Source organism: Narcine bancroftii, chromosome 2 (assembly GCF_036971445.1).
Source record: "Narcine bancroftii isolate sNarBan1 chromosome 2, sNarBan1.hap1, whole genome shotgun sequence".
NCBI classification, from domain to species: Eukaryota; Metazoa; Chordata; class Chondrichthyes; order Torpediniformes; family Narcinidae; genus Narcine; species Narcine bancroftii.
Window position 1 is genome coordinate 251,355,795 of NC_091470.1, and position 24,749 is coordinate 251,380,543.

Sequence of the window (24,749 nt, forward strand, 5' to 3'; positions counted from 1 at the left end):
GTCTATCTGGCGAATGGTATCTTTCTTTCCAGGATACTTTCCTTTCCCCCAGGCTTTGCCTTTGGAAGTTGTACTCTTCCTCTTCTGGTCTGCATTGGACTTGCTTTTGCACTTCTTTGCAAAGTGGTCCTTACCTCCACACTTTCTGCAAACTTTGCCTTTGGCCGGGCAATATGGGTCTTTTCCAAAGTGACCTCGGTTTCCACATCTATAACACTCCACGTCATGTGTCGGCGTATATCTTGGCTGATTATGGCGATGTGAGAGCCTCTTAATTTGCTGGCTTGTGTTGTCTTTCAGGGTCATGGTATGAAATTGCCCTTCAACAGCCTCTAATGCAGCAGCAATGGTTAAAGCATCAGTGAGTTCCAACTCAGTCCTCTTTCCAGTAGACGTCTTCTAAGTTTATCTGATCTGCAGTGCTGTACAACTTGATCCAATAATTGGTTGTCCAAATCAGCTGGCATGTAATTGCATCCAACAGCTAGCTGGCGTAGTCTCATCACGTACTGAGCAATTGTCTGGCCATCTTCTTGTCTCGTTCTCCGAAACAAATGGCATTGAAATGTAGCATTCGATGTCACTACATAGTGTGCATTTAATGCATCTACCGCTTTCTGGTACTCGTCCTTTCTTCCAGTATTCAAATGTGTCTTAAATGTTTCCCGAACTGCGGGTCCAGCAGTGAAAAGAAGTAATGCCCTTCTCTGTGCTTTTTGTTCAACTGTACCGGTATCTAGAAATAGGCCACGACTGTCGGCGTAGGATTCAAATTCTTCCAGCCATGCCTTCCACTTCACACTTACAGTGCTTGCATCACCAGTCGGGTCAAAATGAGCAATTCCACTATGTGTTAGAAAGTCACCGTCTGCACCAGCTATGAGGAAATATTCCAGCCCCAAAAGTACTGAGTCACAGAGAAAATTCTTATCACCTTGAAGTTGTCTGTAATCCTCTGTAATCTTGTTTAGTCTTTAATTTTCTTCAAGCTTCTTTCATCCTCGTCGCCAATGTTACATTTGTGGCCCGAAATGTGAAGTTAATAAAACATTAAACACAAGTTTTATCAGGTAAACTTCTGACTGGCTTTATTCTCCCGTTTCCTTTGTTCTCTTGCTTGTGTTCTTATCTCCCTCTCCTACCACGTGACTTACATCTCATACATATTCATTATCATGACATCTCCCAGTGAACAACTTCAATTTCTCATTGCTTTTGAGGATTCTCCATTGTTGTTTCATTCAGTCAGAAGCTCAGCACATCTTGGATTTGAACACAAACTCAACCTGATACAAGCTAATCCAGAGTTTAAATACCTCACCTACTGTTACGTCTCTGGACTCAGCAGGCATGGAAGTCCAAGAAATGCACATCATTAATGGTTCTCCAGAGGGCTGCGGGGTGTCAGGGAAACCTAATCTAGCCTATGGTAATTGGACTCTAAATGCAAAAGTTCTCCATTTCTTGTGCATATCAATCCCTGTTATAGAAACAAACATACATTCCTTATTAACTGTGCCCATGTTGAGTCAGAAGAAAACCAATGTGCTGATGTCTTTGACTAAAGCTCTAAAGCCATGCTTTGACCCCCTGTCACTATCAGGTTAAAAACTGGTACTATTCAATACTGGTCAGCTAACTCCAAAACTTGGGCCTTTGTACCTCCCTCTGCAACTTGATCCTTGACTTCATCATTGAAAGTCCACAGTCAGTGCAAGTCTGTCACAATGTCGCCTTCCTCACTGACACCCAGACGCACCTCAGGGATACAGACTTAGCCCTACTCTCTGCACCAATTACTCTGTGGCTCGGCACAATTCGAATGCCATCTAAAACTTTGCCGGTGACATCACTGTTGTCGGCAGAATCACAGACAGCAATGAGAAAGCATATAGTAATGAGAGGGGTCAGCTAGATGATTGGTCTCAGAACAACAACATTACATTCAATGTTAGCAAATCGGGCAACTGATTGGCAACGTCAGGAAGGGGAAACCTGAACAACACAAGCCAGTCCTCATTGAGGGGTCAACAGTGGAGAGGGTAAAAGAACTTCATATTGCTAGGTGGCAACACCTCTGAGGATCTGTCCTGGGGTCATCGTGTCGATACAATCACAAAGACGGCTCACCAGCAGCTATAATTCATGAGGGGTTTGAGGATATTTTGTCGGTCACCAAAGATTTGCAAATTTCTACAAGTGTACTGTGCAGAGCATTCTGACTGTGTGGAGATGCCAACGCAGAGGACAGGAAAAAGGCTACAGAGGGTTGTAAATGTGCCCAGTGCCATCACAGACATTAATCTTCACTCCATTAAGGATTTCTTTAAAAGGGGGCATCTCAAAAAAAGCATCTTCTATCATAAAGGACCCTCACGACCCAGGCCACGCCCTCTTCTCACTGGAAGAAGGTATAGGAGCCTGAAGACAAACACCCAATGTTACAAAAACTGCTTGTTTCCCTCTGGTTTTCCAATAAGTTGCAAAGTGGGGTGCAGAGGCTCAGGTTTTTGACCTTGTTGACCAGTACTGAGGGTATGATGGTGTTCCAAGCTCAGCTGTGAACCTTGTGATTAATTTTCTAAATTTATGGATCCTTTCCCTAATTATCTTCAGAAATTATAAGATTATTGGATCCCATTTTACGGTTTGGTTGTCCTTTCTTTCATGCATTAATGAACCATATATGTTTAATCATAACTTCACAAAGGAATGGGTTAGATTATTAGAATAGTTTTTGTTTTGTATACATCTCAAAACTATTGGTAAGAAAAAGCTGAGCTGTAGTCGATGTATGTGTTGTTGTCTTGATGAACCAGAGCTGAGTGGAGAACCAATGATACTGCATCAGCTCTGGAGCGATTATGACCATAGGTGAATTGCAGTGGGTTCAGATCCTGTGTACGAATTCATTCTGGCCATGATCAACTTTCCAAAGCATTTAATCACAATAGATGTGAATGCTACTGAGTACTGAGCTTGAAGATGAACACCCACTAGTACAAAAATAGCTTCTTCTCTTCTGCCATCAGATTTCTGAATGGACAATGAACCACAGACATTACTTCACTTTTTTCCTTTGAACTTATTTGTTTTTAATATATAATTTAGAGTAATTTTTGCACCTGCAATGTTGCCACAAACCAATGAATTTCATGACGTGTGTTAATGACAATAAATTCTGAATCTGATTGAGTTTTGACATGCACTTGCCTGAATGGAAGACTGCTTCCCAGTCCCCATCCTCCTGGCTTCCCATTTCGATAGCATTCATCCAGACACTCTTTCACTTCCTTCCTCCTTTGAGTAAACTGAGCCTCTTGGATCCCACTTCCTCTTTCCTTCCTTGCTCTATTATTTGCCCTTCCAACCTTTCCACTCTCATGCCCCCTTACAGCAAACAGCCCAATATTCAATCACTTCTCTAGCTCATTAGACTGCGCCATCTTTGAAATAAAATCTGAGGTCCTATGTCCAGTATAGGCCAAGCTTGCCCATCCAGGTGCAGGGGTCTTCCGTGCTTCACCATACCATACTAAGCATACCCTTAATTTTTTTTTCTGCATGTAGCATTAATATTTTGAGTTTAGCTGTCAGTATAATTTTGTAAAAGAAATCTGCTCTAAATTTTCTTGAGCAAAGACTAGTTCAGAATGATTACAGTGCAATTCTGAAATTGATGTGCAGGTGACCATTCTAAACCCAGGTTTTGTGGCTGTTTACCTTCTGTGCTCCATTTTATTTTGATAGTAATGTTAGGAACTCTTCCCAATTTTCGAATGAGGAAGTTCTCAATTCTACAGTGAGCTTGGTAAAGATATTCTGCAATGTCTTATCAGCCTGGGTACGGTGACTTCCATTTTCATATGAATTAATGAATGAAAAGCTTTTCACAGCTTTAGGACATCCAAATGTACTTTTCTGCAGAGGCTACACTTGCATTGGTTGTAATATAGAAGGGTCACTCCATTTAAGCTCCCACAAACAACAAAATGATAATGTATTGAGATGGTAGTTGTACTTGGTGAAATACACCTTTTCCCTGTTAAGCAAAACCTCCAGTTCTTAACTCATCTTTTGTCTTGTACTTATCCTTGCTTTCTCTTTAGTCTCTTTCATTTACAGATTTTTGTTCTTCCTCAAATGTAATCACATCACCCATGCTTTCAACTAAAAGAGCTCTAATGTCTAGAATATATTCACTAAGTCTCTTTTGCCGCTATTCCATAGACCAGGAATCACAGTGAGTGAGAGAGAGATCCAGTATGGAAGAAGAAATTTTAGTACAAGAAGTCCTGGCTGATCATCATTTAAACATTTAATGTATGATTATACATTAACCTCATTTTCCATTTTCCCCACATTCTCATTAATTTCCCCCATATTCTAGCACTTGTCGACATACAGAGCATTTATTCATTTGTGATGCTCTGATTTGGGGTTCTAATGAATACATCCATGTTTCACATAATTAATTCTATTATAATAGTGATCTGATCTGTCAAGTGAAAGAAATAACAAACTAAGGCAATTGCATATTTTCAAGTGTAAAACAATTAGCTTCCTGTTTACACAGTTATTGAAGCAGGATTCTAGGACAGATGTTTAATTAGATTTAACATTTAGGAGGCTACCAGAAATGACTAGTAACCTGGAAGTAGGTGGTGCCCTTACGTTTTGGTGATCTCTGCATAGTTATATTTTATATCAAAATAAATGTGAAGGCCAAGAATAATAAGTGTGCTGTTCTTTGGATGGACAACATCCAAGTCTCTGAGGAGCGTTCTATAGAGGAATGTGTAAAATTGGAAAACAAAGTGAATTTTTAAAAATCATTAAAAAGGACCAGATAATAAGGTATGTCTTTATAAGGGGTAAAAATGTCAAGAAGAACCAAGATTAAAAGTGTAAATAATTCCAGACTATTCATAAGGTTCATTTTATTTCCAAACTTATTAAATTAATTCAGTTAAATTAATGGACTAGCAATTTGGAGACTACTTCAAAAGTCACCAAGGCAAATATAAAATTTGAATTCAAATATTTTTTAAATTTAAAAATAAAATCCAGCATCCTCAATATCCATGAAACGACTGGAATGGAATTGAAAGCAAAATAATATTTCACTACACTTTAAAGAAAGCAAGAGCCTATCCTGACTAGTCTGGCATATACATGACTCCAAACACAAGACAATGTTGTTGACTTTATCCCTTGACCCAGTAAGTCATCAATTCATGGGCAATAAACAGCTACCAAACTAATAACTCCTGTAACCTCTTACAAAACATGAAAATTTTTAATGATGGAAGAAAGTAAGATATAGAAAATACAATCAGTTGTGGGCAATTGAAATTGATATTTCAAAGATACACAAAAGAATAGAAATATAAATTCTAGATTGCAAAATGGCTTCATTTTTAATGCTAAATAATGGATTTATTATGACAAGATCAGGAAAGGATAAATGTTAAATAATTTGTTCACCATTGGAATTGTCAACAATTTCTAAATGGATATTAGTAAAGCAATGGTATGAAAAACCTGAATAATATTAGTGTGTGAAGACCATCACTTTAGAATCAGAGGAAATGAATTAAGAAATAGGCTCAAAAGGGGTCCTTTTTACTGAAATTCCTAATCGATTGTAGGTTTATGAATGGCAAGCTGCATCATCAAATGAGTTCCTCTGAAGAGGGTGAGCCACCATTTTTAATACACCAAGGAGCTGGCCCACCCAAACTGATAACAGAATCCAGTGGTGATTAAAATAAAATTTATATGTCAGCGGGAAAAAGTCCAAAGGAAAGGGCATGGGCGCTATTATTATCAATACATTGAATCTGATCAGAATGAAACTATTCATAATATCATGGGTCTGGAAAATATCATTATGTAGCCACTGAAAACACAGTAGTGTCTGATGAACAAGAAATAATGACACAGTTGCGTGTAAATCAGAACTAATTTACTCGAGTCTTGCGTGTATTCTTTTAATACACTGAACCACTTGTGCCATATTATGATGTCCCATGCCAGTTCGCTAGACATCTGGGAATTGTAGTCTATCTATAGCACTGCTACACGCTCCCCCCCCCCCCCACTCAGAACTGGCACTATCACCAGGTAGTTTTTCTGGGAGGTGGATCCCTGCATTGGACTCCTGGCTGTTGAATAGGGGAAGTTTTGTCAACACTGGCAGGTTTGAGCCTGTCAATTGTGAATGACAGAGGCTGCCCAGCAATTTTTAAGATGCAGGTTGATCTCATTCATCTTATCACCCTGTATGGCCCTTCATGTGGTGGCTGCAAGAGCTGTCCATGTGTTCCTCTACATATGAACACAAATTCACAGTCCTTCAGTTCGTGTGGTACAAAACAAAGTTTGCCATCTGATGATAGTGGTACAGGGGATAACTTGCCTACAGTATCCCTTAGTCTGCACAGCAGCTCTTTGGGATCTTCATCTTTACTGGATCCGCATGGAACAAATTCCCCTGGGACCACCAAAGGTGCGCCGTTTATAAACTCCACAGACAAAGTGTGAATATCCTCTTTTGGAGTTGTCCCAATGCCAAGCAACACCCATGGTAATTCATCTGCTCAGTTGGGACTGTCCAAAGGCTGATTTAAGGTGATGATGGAATCATTCAATCATCCTGTTGGACTGCAGGTGACAGGGGCTTGTTTGATGAAGTCTAGAGCTGAGCAGCTGAGATAAAGCTGTCCATAACAAAGATGTAAATTGAGGTCCTCTGTCAGAAGCCGGTTGGTCAAAGTGAACCAGCCAGGAATTGAGGAATACTCATGCACAAGAGTCCATAGAAACATCCGCCATGGGGACTGCCTCAGGCCATCTCATAAACCTATTGATAACCATGAAGAGATAGCGGTAGCCTCATGAAACTGGAATTGGTCCTACAATGTCCACGTGGACATGGTCAAAGCAGTGAGTTACTGGTGGGAAGAGTTGTAACGGTGCTTTTGTAACTTTTTGACAAGCTACGCAAGATCTAGCCATTTGCGTGACTTCTTTCTTCAGCCGTACCAAACAAATCTGTCTAAAATCAGATGAATGGCTGATCTGATGGATGGATGAGAAAGACCATGGACAGAATCAAAAATGCAATGTCTCCATGAAGCTGGAACCACTGGCTATGGATGTCCTGTTGATAAGTCGCAAAAGAGCAGCTTGCTGTCAGCATCGATTTGCACATGCTTCCATTGTAGGTTGGTTATCAAGATGCAATATGACTCCATTATCATCGTCCTGTGCTTGGGCAGCGGCGAGAGCTGCGTAGTCAATTCTGTGGCCCATTGCTGATAACTCGAGCGCAACTGAGTAGGAAAGTGTATCAGCCACTACATAGTCTTTTCCAGAAATATGCATTATTCTGGTAGAGAATTCCAAAATGAAGGATAACGGCTGCTGTTGTCGAGCTGACCAGGGCTCCGACACATTAAAAACTGCAAAGGTCAAGGGTTTATGACTTTTGAACATGATGAAGTGTCTGCCTTCCAAAAAGTAATGGAAGTGATGGATGGACAAATATTTGACTAGGAGCTCTTTACCAAAGGAGCTGTATTTTTTCTTGGCCTCACGGAGGTTGCGGCTAAAGAATGCCAATGGCTTCCATTGTCTATTGACATACTGCTGCAGAGCGCCCCCTATGGGCACATCAGAAGGGCAGTGGCTGTGTTTAGGACTGGATAACTGAGTATAGTTCCTTTGTCTTAATGAAAGCATTTCATCTGTCAACTAAATAGATTTGGCTTTACCAGACAGCAGATTGAACAGAGGCTTCATAATGTGAAATGTTGCTGGAAGGAATCGACGATAAAAATGAACCATGCCCAAGAACTCTTGCAGACCTTTGACAGTGGTTGGTCTGGAATATTCAGTAATGGCGTCAGTCATGGAAAGCAGCAGAACCACGCTCTTGTCGGTGATTCTATGCCCCAGGAATTCTATGAATTGTTATCTGAAACACACATTTATCTGGATTGATGGTCAATCCAAATTCTCACAGACGTCTAAACAATGTACGCAGATATTCCATGTGCTCTTCTTTAATTTTGCTGTGACTAAAATACCATCTAGATAAATGAGGACGTTGGCCATGTCACACCCTACTGCGTCCATAACTCGCTGAAAGGTCTGAGGTGGATTTTTTAAACCCAAAAGGCATATGTAAAAATTCGAACAATCTGAGAGGGGTAATTATTGCAATTTTTGGGATGTCATCTGGTTCCACTGGCAGCTAGTGATATCTGCACACCAAATCCACTTTTGAAAAGATTTTCACCCCATGCAGATTCACTGAAAAATCTTGAATATGGGGAATAGGATAGCGATCTGGTATAGTGGCGTCGTTGAGCCGACAATAATCTCAATAAGGTCTCCACCCTCAAGTGCATTTTTGGACTAAAAGTAATGGAGACACCCATGGGCTGTCGGACCTGCAAATTATCCCCAGCTCTTCCATTTTGTGGAATTCTTGTTGAGCTAATTGCAGTTTCTCTGGAGGCAAGCAATGTGCCTTAGCATGAATGGGAGGACCCTTGGTGCAAGTACACAATCCTTTTTCCAGATTCCTTGGGGGACAGTGTGTTCTGAATTTTGGATTTTTCTGGATTTCAGAAAGCCAGATTTAAACCCACCTGATTGTGCTGCCGTATCCACCCCCACCCCCTTCCAGTCGCACTGCCAGTCTCTTGCCTGCCAGAGTTGTACTGCTGATCTTTCCCCACTTGCCAGATTTTGGAGCTTTCCAGATTTTAGATGTCCGGATAATGGATTGTGTACCTGTAGAAAATTATGTTTCACGGTGGGGGTTGAAATCCACCATGAACACATAAGCTTGAAGGAAATCAGCCCCGAGTACCAGTCATGACACTGCCACTATAATAAAAGGTCATGTATAAATGTTCCCCTCGAACTGAACATTCATTTTTTTGGTGCCATACGTGGGTATGTTGGAACTATTGACAGCTGTGAGTTGGAGGTTAGGGGTAGGATAATGTGTATCAAAACTGGTTGGGGGAGAAACACTAACCTCCATTCCTGTGTCCACCAAAAATTTACATTAGGATAGTTGATCCCAAACATATAGAAGGCTCTTAGATTTTCGGCTAACTGTTGCAGCCATTAACGACAGTTAGCCAGAGCATTTCCTGAGAACATACAGGGTGGTAGGCACCTACAGGCATTGACTCCCCAACACTGGTGGTAAAAACACCAGTGGACGTGTTGACAGGCTGTCTGCCTCACTTGAGACGTCGCCTTATTATAGGAGCTGGTGTGTTGAGAGCATTGGCATGGGAAGTAGTGTCAACAACAGAGGCACTGGGTGAGGACAGCTGTGATGCAGTGACATTGTCCGAAGTCCTTTTGGTGCGTTTTTATTGCCAGCCACAGGACATCTGCCTCTGCAGCCACGACCCTGGGGTCTGTGAAAGAACTCTGCAATAATAAGAGTCTAATGTCTTCTGGCATCCTCTCCAGGAAGAGCTGTTAGAATAATATCTGGCCATTGGCCGGATGCCAGGCACAGCACGTCGTCCATTAGTTCGGACAGGGCATGGTCACCCAAGTCCTCCATGTGTCTGATGGCCCTCTCTCCATGGGACATGCCATAAATTTGCAGCAGGAGCACATTTAGAGTCTCATACTTGTGCTCTCCAGGCTCTGGTGGATCACACAGGTTGTCACTGACTTGCTTGGCAGTGGCTTGGTCTAAGGCACTGACAAGGTGATGATAGTGAGTCACATCCACCTCTATTTTCCTGAAGTGAAATTGTGCCTCAGCCTGTCGAAAGCACAGCTCTGGTTCCATCATTCAGAAGGGTGGTAGCTTAACAGCAACAGCTTTAGTATCCATATGGTCCAAAAGCTCATTTTGGACCCATCGGGGTCACCAATTGTAGCCACAGAAAATGCAGTGGTGGCTGATGAACGTGAAATAATGACTCACACAGTTGCAGGTAAATCAGAACTCGTTTACTCGAGTCACGCGTGTATTCTTTTAAAACTCTGAACCATGCACGTTGTATCATGACTTCCCGGTCTGGTTTGTTAACCTTCTTAGAGTTTTAGTCTATCTATAGCACCACTACAATTAGATAATTTAAGCATTGATCAAGATTTAAAATTAAACATATTTTTGGCAGAACATTGGGCAAAGGAAATGTTCCTGAATTAATTAGAAAACAAATTATACCTTTCAAAAAATATATATAGATATTTAAAACATTAACGGGGGATAGGCAGAAGCAAATTTGGAGCAGAATTGCTGTCAGCAGTGTAACAAATGATGGATGGTCTATGAATTGATCTCTTGAATTTGTGCTGAATCAGTACTACACTTCACAAGATTTCAATTTGCATTACCAAGATAATGACCGTGTAATGTGCCCATTTAGATGACAAATTACAAGTTGTGCTGACAGAGGTAATAATATTTATAAGAAATTATATTTGGTGTTTGGATAAATCCTTTAATTCTAAATGAAGGATAAATTCAAAATTATAACAGTGGAACCATCAGAATCCAGAGGCACATCCAATTTTGCAAGAATACGTAGGTTTATTGTCTCAAGACAGTAAGAACTTAGAGGTTCTTCCTGTTCAGACCCTCTCGTATCCTAGCACGGAACCCAAGAACAAACAAAAGCAGGACCAGTTCCTCAAGTCTGCCCTGCCATTCAATAGGATCTTTGCTGCTCTACGCTGCCTTCACCTTGTCTTCAGTGTCAATTCCCCATAACCCTCTATTCATTGAGAGCTCAAATACTTGTGCACCTCCATCTTAAATATATCTGATGATCAGGCCCCCCACTTTTCTCAAAGATAGAGTTTTCCAGAGATTGCCAATCCCTAAGTGAATAAAAATTTATGTCCATCTATTTTAAATGACTGGCCCCATGTTTTGCAGCAATATCCCATTGTTCATGACTCTCCCACTCCCAGAAACACTACCCTATCAAGTCTCTTTAGGATCCTGTGTTATGTTTGAACGTGGACACCCCTTGTTCTGTTGAACTTCTGTGGAATATAAAGCTGAACAGTCCAGCTTCTCTTTATAGGACAGCTCTCTCTTCTCAGTAATTAGCCTAGTGAAACTCATTTGGATTGCTTCCAATGTATTCTATCCCTTTTTAGGTAAGAGAATGAAAATAGTGTAGAGTATTCCAAATATGGTCTATTTTTAAAAAAATCTTCCCTATTCTTAAAATCCAACCTCTGTAATAAGGACCAACAAGCCATGAACCATCTTAATTTCTGGTTGGACATGCTGCCTCCTTTTGATTAGCACACCAGATCCCTCTGAATTTCACTCGCATGTAGTCCCTCTCCTGCATATTTTTAGTTCTGCATTGTTCTATGGGTTCAATGGTGACCTTTGGTGCTGTCAGTGTGGAGTCTGCACTTTCACTCAGTGACTGCGTGGATTTCCTCAGAATGCTGTTTTCCTCTCACATCCCCAAACACGGTCAGGTTTACTGGACATAGCAACTTCCTTCAAGTGTATTAATGAGCAGTAGAATCTGATGGGGATGTGTGGAGGATAAAATGGGTTACAGCAGCCATTCTCAACCTTTTTGGTTATCTTTCCCCACCCAAGGTCTCTGCAAAAAGTTATGGACTGCCTTCCCTGTGAATCAGTCAAGTTTTGGTTTCCTTCCTATTTTCTTCTGCCAATTACATTTTTTTTTAATTAAATATTCATATTACGTGAGGTGAAAAGAAAACCAGCTTTTTACTTAAATGTGTTGTAGGGTCCCCATTGAGAATGGCTTGGTTAGAATAGAAAGAATGTTTAAGTAGATACTTGATGGCTGATACACCTGGCGGTCTGAAGGGCCTGTTTTTGTGCTGTTTCCCAATGATTCCATGTAACATACTAGGAACCCAGTGCATTTGGTCTTTGTTGGAGCAAATTCTGTCAATGTTTGTCCAGCCGATGTTTGGTGGTTTTATTTTGTTGTATAATTTCATGCCACATTAGATTGTGGCCATGGATGAGAAAGTTTACTTTCGAGTAGACATTGCTCCTAATTCCATCTGGAACATGTAATTCAGATATTATAAGATCTATATTCAGGCAAGCCTGATCACCTCTTGTGGGCTTTCAATATTTTTTTAGAGGTCTATGATTCTGAGGAGTTAAACTCAGATCAAGTCCACTTTTTGCAGACCACTGGAACTCCCAATTACTGTAAGTACCAATTGGTTACAAGGATGAGGTTAATTCTGGCTATTACAATAATTTGGCAGAACTTCAGTAATAATGGTTTGTATTTTATCCCAACCAATAGTCGTTCCTCAGATGGGTTATTGAGGAAGCGAGCAATTTGGACAAGTACCAACCATTGTAAGAACTGTCAGTTTATCATTTCTCTTTCCATTATGGAAAAATACTCAGCTCATCTCCTGCTGAAAACTATATTCTCACTTTTGTCACCGCTATTTCTGATCATTCTAACACTCCCCTCTGTCTGTCTACATGCCACAAACTTGGAGGCATCCAAACTTGTGCTATCTGTCCTCGTGCATTAAGCGCTCTTCACCCATTAGCTCTCCACAAAGACTTCCATTTAAATGATACGCACAGTTTTAAATTTTACACTGTAGTGGTAACTACTAAGGGAAGTGAAATAACAAGACTATGAACTGTAAGTTGCTCATACCTCCAACAGTTTTATTTTGAAAAACCCGCGCTGCGCCTTACAAGGCAGCCCATAAGTCCCGCACATGCACAGGAGGTGATGTCACGATGCAGCCATGTGCATAGTTACGGCCCGTTTGAGCACTAGAGAAGATGTGCTCAGCAGCGTCAGCTTGACATGGCTGCTCTGCTGCTGCGGCCGTAACATTGCGAAGCCGGTTCGCCTACATCTCTGTGCACTGGCACACAACCAGAACTGACTCTAGCATTCCGTTACCCCTAAGCGCAGTGGGTCTGGACCTTTGGGAAGTCATCCCCAGCATTGGCTGAGGTCGAGATGTGTGGGCTTCAGCCGGTTGGCTGTGAACAGTTCCTCCCTACCTCCAATGTCTAGTGTGAAGGTTTTGTCTGTGCTGCATAGGACTTTGTAGGGGCCCTCATAGGGTCATTGGAGGCGAGTGGAATGAGGCCCGCAGAGGACAAAAACAAAGTCAGTGGTTAATGAGGAATGGACAAGGGCCGGTGCCCATGTTGTGAAAATGCAGTGGGGGGGGGGGGGTGGTGGGTGGGGTGCGAAGGAGGCTAACCTATCCCATAGTTTCTGCAACGCTGCTCTTCCCTTGGCATCTGGATCTTGGGACGGTGGGAAGAATTCACCTGGCAGGATTAATGGAGCACCATACACCAATTCAGCAGAGGAGGTCTGCAGGTCCTCTTTGGGTGCAGTTTGGATGCCCAGGAGGACCCAGGGGAGCTTATCCACCCAGCTGGGGCCATGAGAGCTGACTTCAGGTGGCAATGGAAGCGTTCGACGAGGCTGTTGGATTGCAGATGGTAGATGGCGGTGTGGTGCAGCTTAATGTCCAGGAGAGTTTCCAGCTGTGTCCACAGTGCCAATGTAAACTATGCCCCTCTGTCGGTGTAATATGAGCTGGTATCCCAAACTTCATAATCTAATGCATGAGCAATGCCCAGGGCAGGAATCAGTGGAGGTGTCTTTTAACTGGATGACTTGTGGTGCTGTCTACCACCATCAGCAGGTACCAGGTGTCTCGGAAGATAGGTAGCGGCCGCACGATGTCAACATTTTTATGCTCAAAACGCCTTTTCAGAGGGTCGAACTGATGTACAGGGGTCTTGACATGTCGGTGGATCTTGGAGGTCTGGCACTGGGTGCAATTGTGGGCCAGTTGGGCAACTTGCTTCCTCAGGCCATGCCATAAGAACCTCTCTGCCACCATGTGGGTTGTGGTCTTTATGGATGGGTGGGGGAGGTTGTGGATGGCCTGGAAAACCTGGCACCTCCATTGCTGTGGTATGACTGGGCTCAGTGAGCCAGTGGAAACATCGCACAGCAGTGTGTCAGAGCTTCCTGGCAGGCTGATGACTTCAAAGTGGAAAGTACTCAGGAGAGGTTTCTTGATAGCTGGGTATTTACCTTCCTCCGGAGGGTCATGTATCAGGTTGTCCACTCTGGCTGCAGCCTCTTGGTCGAGGGAGCTGACAACGTGGTAAAACTTTGTCAAATTGGAGGTAATCTGCCATAAGTGAAATTGTGCTTCTGCTTACCCGAACGAAGTGTGTGGGTGAAGCGTCCAGAAGGTTGGCAATTTCATGGCCACTGCGTTGACTGCTGCAGTGTCCATGATGTTGAGTCCAGAATTGTCTGGGATCGTCAGGGTCACCAATTGTAGCTACTAAGGGAAGTAAAATAATGAGACTACATACTGTAAGTCGCTTGCACGTCCAAAGATTTATTTTTGAAAAGTCCACGCTCTGCCTTAGAAGGCGGTCTGTAAGCCCCTCCCATGCGTGGGTGTGACATCACGATGCAACCAAGTGCAGGGCCCGTTTGAGCACAGGAGAAGATGTGCTCGACGGCGTCATCTTGACACAGCTGCTCCGCTGCCACGGCCGTAACATGGCGGAGCGGGTTCACCTGTGACTCAATGTGCACTGCCACAACGCCTTGTATTCAAATGCTCTGCATCCTCACCACTCACCATGCCTTGATCATCTTGAGCCAAATAGTGGTTTGAGATTTCTGCAGAATTCTACTTCTTGGCAAAGGGCTCAGGTTCGAAAAATCCTTGCTTTGTATGAATGTCGTGTGACTTTTTACACTGGCTGCATCAGGGTCTGGTTTGGGGACACCAATGCTCCTGAGTGTATAGCCCTGAAAAAGGTACTGGAAACAGCCCAGGACCTTCACCCCCACAATCAAGAACATCCAGAGGCAACGCTGCCATTGAAGAGAGGTATAGGTGCCACAAGACTCGCTCCACCAGGTTAATAACAGCTCCTATCTCTCCACCATCAGACGCCTTAACAATAAACTCAATCGGGGACTCATTTAAGGACTCTTTATTAATTTTTTTTACTCTCTCTCTGTATTGCACAGTTTGTTTACTTTAATTATATTATGTACATTGAGTCTGGTTGTTTTGCCCTGCCAATAAGTGGTAATTCTGCTTTGCTTGCTGAAAAAAGAATCTCGGGGTTGTATGCGATGTCATGTATGAGCTCTGACAATAAATCTGAATCTGAAATCTGACCTGCTCAATTTCTCTAATGCTTTTGTGTATTAAACTACAATCAGTGATCACAAAACTTTCTTGTTTAACAGAATTCTAATTGTGTCTTTTTATTGAACCCCCTATTATTTGCTTCACCTTTGACTGTATTTTCTGCTGGCAAGGTCCTGAAATTCTCTTCTTGTCTTTATCACTACTTTCCACTTTTAAGATGCTCCTAAAACCTACTCCTTTTAAGATACTCCTAAAACCTACTCCTTTGACCAAGTTTTATTATTTTCCAATGATCTCCTGAGTGGAGGTTTTTCTTTGTTTGAAAATGCTTCAAAGAAGTTCTTTGGGAATATATCTCCTACAATAAATGTGCCAAGTTGTCTCTGTTGTTGAGAGTTCTTCTGAAATTATTTTACTTAGTTCCATAGCAGATGATTTTCACTCTAGTTGGGCCCCTGATTAGTTTGCCACTCTGTGTGTATATCGTGTTTTACAATAATAATCGTTGCCCTCTTCCTTTGTTATAAAGAATTATGTTTTATTTTTCAGCACCATTCTATCTATTCCCCTGTAATTATCCTCAATACTCTTTAATATTTCCAACCTTTCCCCACTGGTCTCCAATGATCTAATTGATAAGATAGTTAAAAAGGCCTATGGGATGCTAGGCTTCATTAATAGAGGGATTGAATTCAGGAGTAGAGAGGTCATGCTACAAATCTACAAATCTCTGGTGTGACCACACTTAGAGTATTGTGTTCAGCTCTGATCACCTAATTATAGGAAGGATATGGAAGCTATGGAGAGGGAGCAGAGGAGATTTACCAGGATGTTACCTGGATTGGAAAATAAGTCTTATGAGGCAAGGATAGCAGTGCTGGGACTTTTTTTTTTGGAGTGCAGAAGGATGAAAGGAGACTTAATTGAAGTCTACAAGATTGATGGGCATAGATAGGGTGGACAGCCAGCACCTGCTTCCCAGGGCAGGAATAGCAAACACCAGAGGACACGAGTACAAAGTGAAGGGAGATTAGTTTAGATGAGACATCAGGGGTAGGTTTTTTATGCAGAGATTTGTGGGTACCTGGAATGCCTTGCCAGGGAGATTAGTTTAGATGAGACATCAGGGGTAGGGTTTTTCTGCAGAGTTTTGTGGGTACCTGGAATGCCTTGCCAGGGAGATTAGTTTAGATGAGACATCAGGGGTAGGGTTTTTCTGCAGAGATTTGTGGGTACATGGTGGTGGGGGTTGAAAAATTAGGGGCATTTAAGAGACTCCTAGACATGAACATGGATGGAAGAAAAATAGAGGATTACAAGGTAGGGAGGGTTTAGTACTTTTTTTAAAAAGGAATGTATGGGTTGCCACAACATTGAAGGCTGATGCCATAGTATTTTATGTAAAATCCTTTAGTTCCCAATTGACCAATCACAATTTGCTTTTTCTTAGGACCCTCATCTTCTCTCAAAGTCCTAACTCATCTTTTGCTATCTCATAAGCTATCTTTATACAATCCTGTCCTCACTCAATTCCTCCCAAGGGAACACTAAAACTTGTCTGGAGTTCCACTTCCTGCATCTTCACCCACATCAAAAAAACCCCAATCCATTCAGTCCCAATGAGAAACATCAACCATCCTTCGTCTCTGAAGATGCCACTGAGCTCCAGAGTGTTTTCAATCATTAACTTTTTATTCCATTTGCAACCTCGTGTCTCTACCCAAAACTGTGTCACTCCTATTGCCTGCCCATCTTCCACAGCTATTTCAAAAGTTGAACATTATAATTTAATCATCTCACCTCTCCCATTGTTAAACTGTCTCACACTCTCCCTACCTGTCTGCAATTTTCCTGCTCTTAAATCTGGTGTAAGAGCTCACTCCACAGAGAAAAATCAATGAATCGGAAGAACATCAATTGTTTTACATAGCTTTACTGCATTAAAATTGACAAAATTGTTGCTCCAAATTGTAACTGGTAGTTTGCAATAGCAAGTTTGTCCAGACATTTTCATCCTCAAATCCTTTCAGCAAAATGAATCCATGCAAACATGAAGCACCATTTTTATTCCAATTCTACTGTGACAGATTGTTATATTTTATATAATATATAGATAGGTTTTAAAAGGAGATAAATTATGGCATGTTTTTAGTGTAAGTCATAAACAAACACTTCACAACAGATTTCATTTAAAATGCCAGAGCTCTGCTCAAACCAGACAGTCCAGGCTCCGGGTGCCTTTGCAAAACCCTTGAAGAATGCCTATAAGGACTTCACAAGTAGGTGTTAATTGGACATGCTGTAAAGTAATGGATTATTGTTTTGGAAAGCAACAGATGAATGACTTCAGGAGATTGGGTCTGGTGCCGCAGTCTGAATGCAGTTGGCTGTTCTAAGAGGGTCATGCGGTTTTCTCTGAGATGGGGGGGAGAGAGAGAATTCAGTTCTACAGTTCAGTAGCAGCTGGGACTGGAACATGACAAGCTGGCAAGCTTGTGGAAAAAAAATCCATTTTGAAGACTGGCTGTAAGTTCTTAGTTCAAAGCCCTTGTGCTCCATACAAGAGGAGAGGACTGGATGCATAATGTTTCACTTGAAATAAAGGAAACAAAAAGGAACTCTGTAGTGACCTGAAAGAAAGAGGTTATCATCTGGAAAACCCTGCTGGGGCAAGTTTCTTTGGCAAGACATTGAAGTGGCTGTTCAGAAGGAATCAGTTGTGGGTGTCCAATGAGCATCAAATCTCTCTGAAAACCGACAGGAAACTTCCTGATCAGTAACCATTTACCTTTCTATCACCAAAGCCTGGTGAACTTCATGAATGTTAAATTCTGTACACAGTTTAAGTAACCATTTACCTTTCTCTCACCAAAGCCTGGTGAACTTCATGAATGTTAAATTCTGTACACAGTTTAAGAATTGCCTGCAACCAGTGAACTTGGAGGAATGAGAAGTGAGATTGGACTGTAAATCAAAGAACTTTTCTGAACTTACACACACATTACATACACGTGCACTTAGAATTAGAAGGGGGCTAAGTTGATAGTAATAAGTTAAAGTTTGATCCTGTTTTCATGTTTAAAGATTATTAAAAGTAACTTTTGTTAAAGTAACCATTAGTCTTTGGTGAATTTCTATTGCTGCTGGGTTTTGGGGTCCTCTGGGCTCATAACACTACCCTGAATGGACATTATTTGTCCATTCTCATTAGCTCCTCCTAGACTCCACTTCTCATTCGTACACTAGGAGCAAATTCCATTGGCCTTCCAACCCACATATTTCTGAGATGTAGGAAGAAACTAGAGCACCAGAAGAAAACCCACACAGCTACAGGGAGAATGAGCAACTCCACTCACACAGCTCCCAGTTACTGGAGATGCAAGGCAACTACATCTCTGTGCTACTTGGACAGGAAGTCTCGGTAGCTGTCAGATTTGTGGACCCCTTTAATTAAATCATCTAACACTTCAATTTTTCTGCTTATTTCACAAAGCAATAGTGCTCCAAAACTCCTTAATTTTTATTCTCCTTTTCCTTGTAGAGTAAAACCCCTGTTATCTGTAATTCAAGCAACTGGCAAAAAAAAAGAAGAAAATAAATAATTAAAAATTAAGAATAAATAAAAATATAAATATGTTTAAAATTGTAACACATGAACCTTTGGTGAAGATGGGAGCAAATATTCAGCTAGAAGAGTGCCTTAGTCATGCTTTACTTGTAACATCTCTTTGAATAAAGTTGTGTTTGAATAAAAGTGTTCCTCAGGTTGAAGAGCAGGTCAATGCTGCTCATCGATGGGGTTACTTTATGAAAGTGTCTCCTTTTCCCTGCCTAGTATGACTCTTTATGTTATTAGTATTAAGTTTAGTATGGCTTTATCTGTAAACTTGGGGGTGGTGGGGGGGTGAATTATTTATAATGTTATTGTTCATCTTTTGGAGGGGAAGGAACCTGCAACAATTAAGTTTTCAAAGAATGTGACTGAAAATAAAGTAAAATTCTTTAAGTTTTATATATTCATACAAGAGAAGTTTGTTCAGTGTAAGTACAGTGTTGTATTCTTGTCTTTTAAACTGTTTATTCTTAATGCAGGTATATTAGATGGTCATTGAAAGTATATGTCTCAAGCAACTGGAAAATTTGCTTATCCTGCATCTTCCAATCCCTGTAGGTGCTGAATTCTTGGGGTTTTACTCTATTCCTTTGTGATGTTTCTGAATTCAACCTATTTCTCCCATTCTTAGGTTTTCATATGGTTTGTGCCAAACTTAAATGTAGCCTACATTACTTTCCAAGCAAACTGTATAATGATGTAGTAGGAGATGACAAATCTGACCAGATGAGCCAGATTTGTTCAACCGCTGTTCAATAGGTTTGATCTTTCTTGAAGTTAAGTTTTCACTTTGCTTCCAAAAAGGTGAAACTGCATTCCTTCAAAAATAATTATTGTAAGTGAATTAATGCAAAATTCAAGTTTGAATTGGTTGTACTGTTTGCTATATAATATGATATAATCCTCTTCTGGAGCTGAATTCTACTTAACAGTGGGGCATTTACATTATAAGGAGTTTTGAGTTAACAATATAAACAAAAAAAGGACAAATTACTGTTGCTTGTAATCTACTTCTTGCAACAACCTACTTCTCAGCTTATAACCTCTCCATTTTCCAATTTGACCTCCCAAATATCCCTTGCTTAGATAACTGTAGTGCGCCAAGAAGTAGTTCCCTGAGAAATTGGTCACAGATAATCAAGGAGGCAATCCTTCTGTCAAAAGTAGATCAGGTAGTGATGGGAAGATCACAACCACAGTCAGTTTTTTTCCCAGAGCATATAAGTTTAAAGCCCCTTTCACACTTGCATCCCACTAAATTGGCCGTTCAGTGTCCTGGGATATGAATGGGGGTTTGGCTTTTCACACTTCACCACACCTAACTGGGACTCTGAACGCTTTTTCACTTGCAAGGAGCCATCTCTGGGGTTAGGACTGTTCTACCTTCTACCAGTGATGTCATGATGCATCAAGCGATGGTGGACCTGCCCTAAATCCTGATCAATGTTATATTTGAACAAAATTAATCATGCATAATTATAACATAATTAAGCTTTATGTACAGCATGGTATGGGCCCTTCAGCCCCTGTTGTTGTTCTGACCAATATAAATCTTGATAGGGGACCATGGGAAAGTGTGAGCAATAAATAGCAATAACAGACAATTTTAACAGCATGTTAAAATGCAGTTTTAAAATAGCACAAATAGCACTCACTTTATACAGCGTGGGAAAGTTGGTAGCACTATGGTGTACCATTTATAAATATCGTGGGGGTAAAAAGTGATGGCAGACCTACCCTCCCAGAAAGCCGTGCAGCAGAGAAAGAACTGTATGCACACAGCTGCATGCATGGATCATTTGTGGAGGGGGTTTCTCTGCCACACAGCATTCTGGGAAGTCAGGTCCATCATTGCTTTTTCCCACAGTCTTTATAAATTGTGCACTTTAGCACTATCAATTTTCTCATGCTGTTTAAAAATTGTCCATTATTGCTATATATTCCCCTTCCCTCACCCTCTTTGTGACTTTCCCTAGGCAAACTTTATACCTTCATTTTACTCTTTATAATCGCAGGCATAGCCTCTCCTTGCGAGGTGCTGTGCCCACATTTGCTCATGCGGCATGGCTTTCCTTGTGAAGTGCTGTGGCCCCCATATGTTTGTGGCCATAGCTTGCCATCAGACCCGCCCCTGCCTGCGACATTAGTGTTTGTCAAGCATAACTAGTGTCCAGCTTGACACACCCCAGTGACTCTCCACACAATAAAGGCAACGATTTCAGTTGCTAGGTCAGAGCGACAGAGGAGGTTTACATCCACTCAGCAAGTAGGCCACCACCAGCATCGCCCCCCCCCCCCCCCGCAGAGCGGGTTTACCACTGTCGGACTGTGCCCCACCCGGTTGCCCTAATGCCCTCTTCTAACACTCCTTCTGGCACTGACCCTGGTCTCTCTCGAAAATATCTGACCCAAATATGTTTGGGCCTCTTTCAATCTCTGTTCATTTTTATTTTCTCTCCTCTTCTGGTCAAGTGTACAGGATGTGGACTTCACTAGCAAGGCACATACCTAACTGCCATTGAGAGTGTGATGGTGAGACCCTCTCACAGATGGTTGGAGTCGTGGAGTGAATGTGTAAAGTGGTTTGTAATGTAATCTTGTGGCTGGCTCAGCCTGTTCTGAGGGCAGTTGAGAATTAACCACATTGCTGTGGGTCTGGACTCGCAGACCAGTAAAACTAAAATGAGCAGATTTCCTTCCTCAGACCATGTGTAGCTACATCTACTTTGTCAAGATTTCTGTTAGACCACAGTTACGAGTTTCAGCTACAATTTGCTGGTTGTGCTTGGCTTCTTGTGCTCCCATCTCTGTGGTGTCACAGCCGCATGAGACAAATCCCAAGCAAGACGTGAAGTAAGTCTGCACAAAGCAGATGCTGTTGTGTGAATCCTTTTATTTGCAAGTTCTTGTGGCCTGAAAACTCTCCCTCAGCCACCTCAGAACTTGAGTTCTTAGAAATGCTTTGATCCTGACAGAAATTGAAGCAGTGTTATTCTTGGGGGCTGGGTGGTGGGGTGGGGGGTGGTTGATCTACCTTCCTTTATCTTCCCCTGTGCTTCATAAAATTGAAGAAAAAAAGGAGACCGCTCAGCTCATCATATCTATACTGGTTTTAAGTAGAACAACCCAAGTTCATCCCGCCTTTGACCCCTGTGTCCCACATCCTGCAAGTCACAGCTTCTCAAGCACTTATTCAAGGACAGCCACTCATTGGTCCAGTTCATGGAGCTGCTATCTCACAGCTCCATTGATTTAGCTTTGTCCTGACCATGTTTCCCCCTCCCTGGACCTCTTTAGTATTCCCTGGACACTCCAGTCGCACCTATGTGCTTGAGACATATGGGTTGGTAAGTGAGTGGCAGCTGTAAACACCCCAAGTCGATGGGTGGCTGCTAGATTCTGGGGAGAATCGATGGGAATGTGAAGAGAATAAAATGGGATGAGTGTAAATGAACACTTGATGGTCAGTGCAGAGTCACTGAGTCAAACGGTCTTTTTCTATGCAGGATGACCCCTAAAACTGACGCTACAAGTGATGAAGATATTTGCCGCAACTAAACTACTGGTGAAAGCATTTTCCTACAACTCCCCCTAACATTTCCACTGTGTACTTGAGTCTATGGATAGCAAACTTCATCATTCAGTCAGATGCTGAACTGGTAAACTCTCAAGTACAGAAATATTGTAGTACTAATACCCACTGTGTATTGACCTGTGCCAATGTAAGCATTAAACGTCAACTTAATCAAAGCTCCCTCAACAGTAATAATTATTTCCAACAACTCATTCAACATCCAGCTGGAAAGATTGCAAAAATTACACAGTCTGCTGACAATACAATTATCAGGGATTAACAGGCAGGTGAAAATTCCATGAAAACAAGCTTTAGGAGTAACCTCAAATACCACAAGAGTAGACAAGCAGCATTTTCCAGCATGCTGCCAGTAATTACAGGAGATGAGATGATGTACTGGTATGTATTTTATTCCTCTCTCTGTAATAATATCAGAAGATGGCTCACATCAAGTAAACCCTGGCAGAACTGGCCATCTTTCTACACATTGATCAGTTTTATCTGTAACCGTGCATTTACGTAGTGCCTGTACTATATTCCATAGCACTTCACAAGTGATTATCAAAGAAGATTTGAAACCAAGCCACGCAGGAGACTTCGGCAAAGTTTGGTCAAAGAAGTGGAGTTTAGGGTGCTTTGTGCATCAAGAAGGTAGGGAAGTTTGGGACAGAAATTCAAGAGCCTTAGGTCTGAGCTGAACTATTGTGGAAAATGCAGACTCGTAAGACTTGCATCTTGTCAGTCTGGAATAGAGGAGAACGGTGTGTGCAGGGTGATTTATTAACATGGATGAAAATTTTAAAGGAAGAAAGAGTCTTGCACTGATAAAATTTGTCAATTTCAAGATGTTCTAAAGCGCTTTGCAGCCACTAAAGGTTTAGTCACTGTTATGATAAGAGAATTGCGCTAACCAAAGTTGGTGGCACGGTTAGCTATTACAGCGCCAGTAACCCAGGTTCGAATCCAGCACTGTCTGTAAGGAATTTGTACACTCTCCCCATTTTTTTGTGGGTTTTTTTTTGGGTATTCCAGCTTCCTTCCACATTCCAAATGCATATGTGTCACGTGAGTGTAAATGGGAGGGGCAGGGTCATGGGCTGGAACGTCTTGTTACTACATTGTACCTGAAAATGAAAATTTGCACACAGCAACATGACAATGAGCAAATTTCCTGATTTTTGTGTTCACTGAGTGGTAAATATTTACCAGCATAATTGGGATAAACCCTCCTCATCTTTGACATCCATCTTGAGGAAGTCAGGGCTCAATTTAATATGACACCTAAAGCATCTCAAACAGAGTAGCATTCCCTTGACGGTGGTGCAGTGAGTAGAACTGCTGCCTCAAAATGCCGGAGACCTAGATCCAGTCATGATCTTGCCCACCATCTCTGTTATGATCATGGGGGTTTCCTCCTGGTACTCCACTTTTCTCACACAATCCAAAAAGGGGCAAGTTCGTAAGTAAATTGCTCCTTTTTTTTTTAGGGAGTGATATAACCTCAGGAGTTTAAAAAAGCATGCAGGGAGAATAAAAATGGCATTAAAGTAGGATTAGTGCCATTCGGCTGATGAATGGTCAGTGTGGATTTTTTGGACTGAAGGGCCAGTTTCTGTGCTGCATCTTTCTCGGACTATCACTAATATTGTATCTTAATCCCAGACCGATCAGTGACCACAGAAGGAAGTGAGTTAATGAAATTCATTGCTTTAACAATAACACCATATTTTTTTCCTTGAGCAGTTCCAGCTGAGGAAGACCATTGCCTTGGGAGAACTTTGGTTAGGTCAGAGTGGAAACAACAGCCATTCCTGGAGATGTATCTAAGTGCAGGAAACGCTGGTTGTAAATAATTCCTGTGGCACCAGTTAACTCATTGCAATTACTTCCTCAGTTTGTAACTAAACTTCATGAGAGTAAGAGCATTGACTAACAAAGGCTTCCTGTATTTCATTATATCTGTTCAAAAGAAAATAATTCTGTTCCTCTGATATTGAGAACAAGTGAAAGCCAGATTGTTCAAGTCTTAGGAGCAATTTATTTATGCTGGACAACACGAGCAATTTCTCAATGAAAATAAGTGCCCTACCTCACACTCCAGTTATAATAGGCGTAGGAATCGCATAATGTTAGCAGATGACATGTCTTTCAATGCCTAGCCAAAGATGGTGTTGCTTTATTTTCATTGCTTCATTTCCTGACATAAAACATAGAATCATAGAATTACATTCACATAAACAAGCTAATAGGTTCATTATGTTTATACTTGCCCTCTGAAGGACCATTCAATTAATCACTAACCATCATTAGTTTCTTTCTGATAGAAGAGAGATTAACAACTTCTTTTCTCCTCATCATTTTCATCCA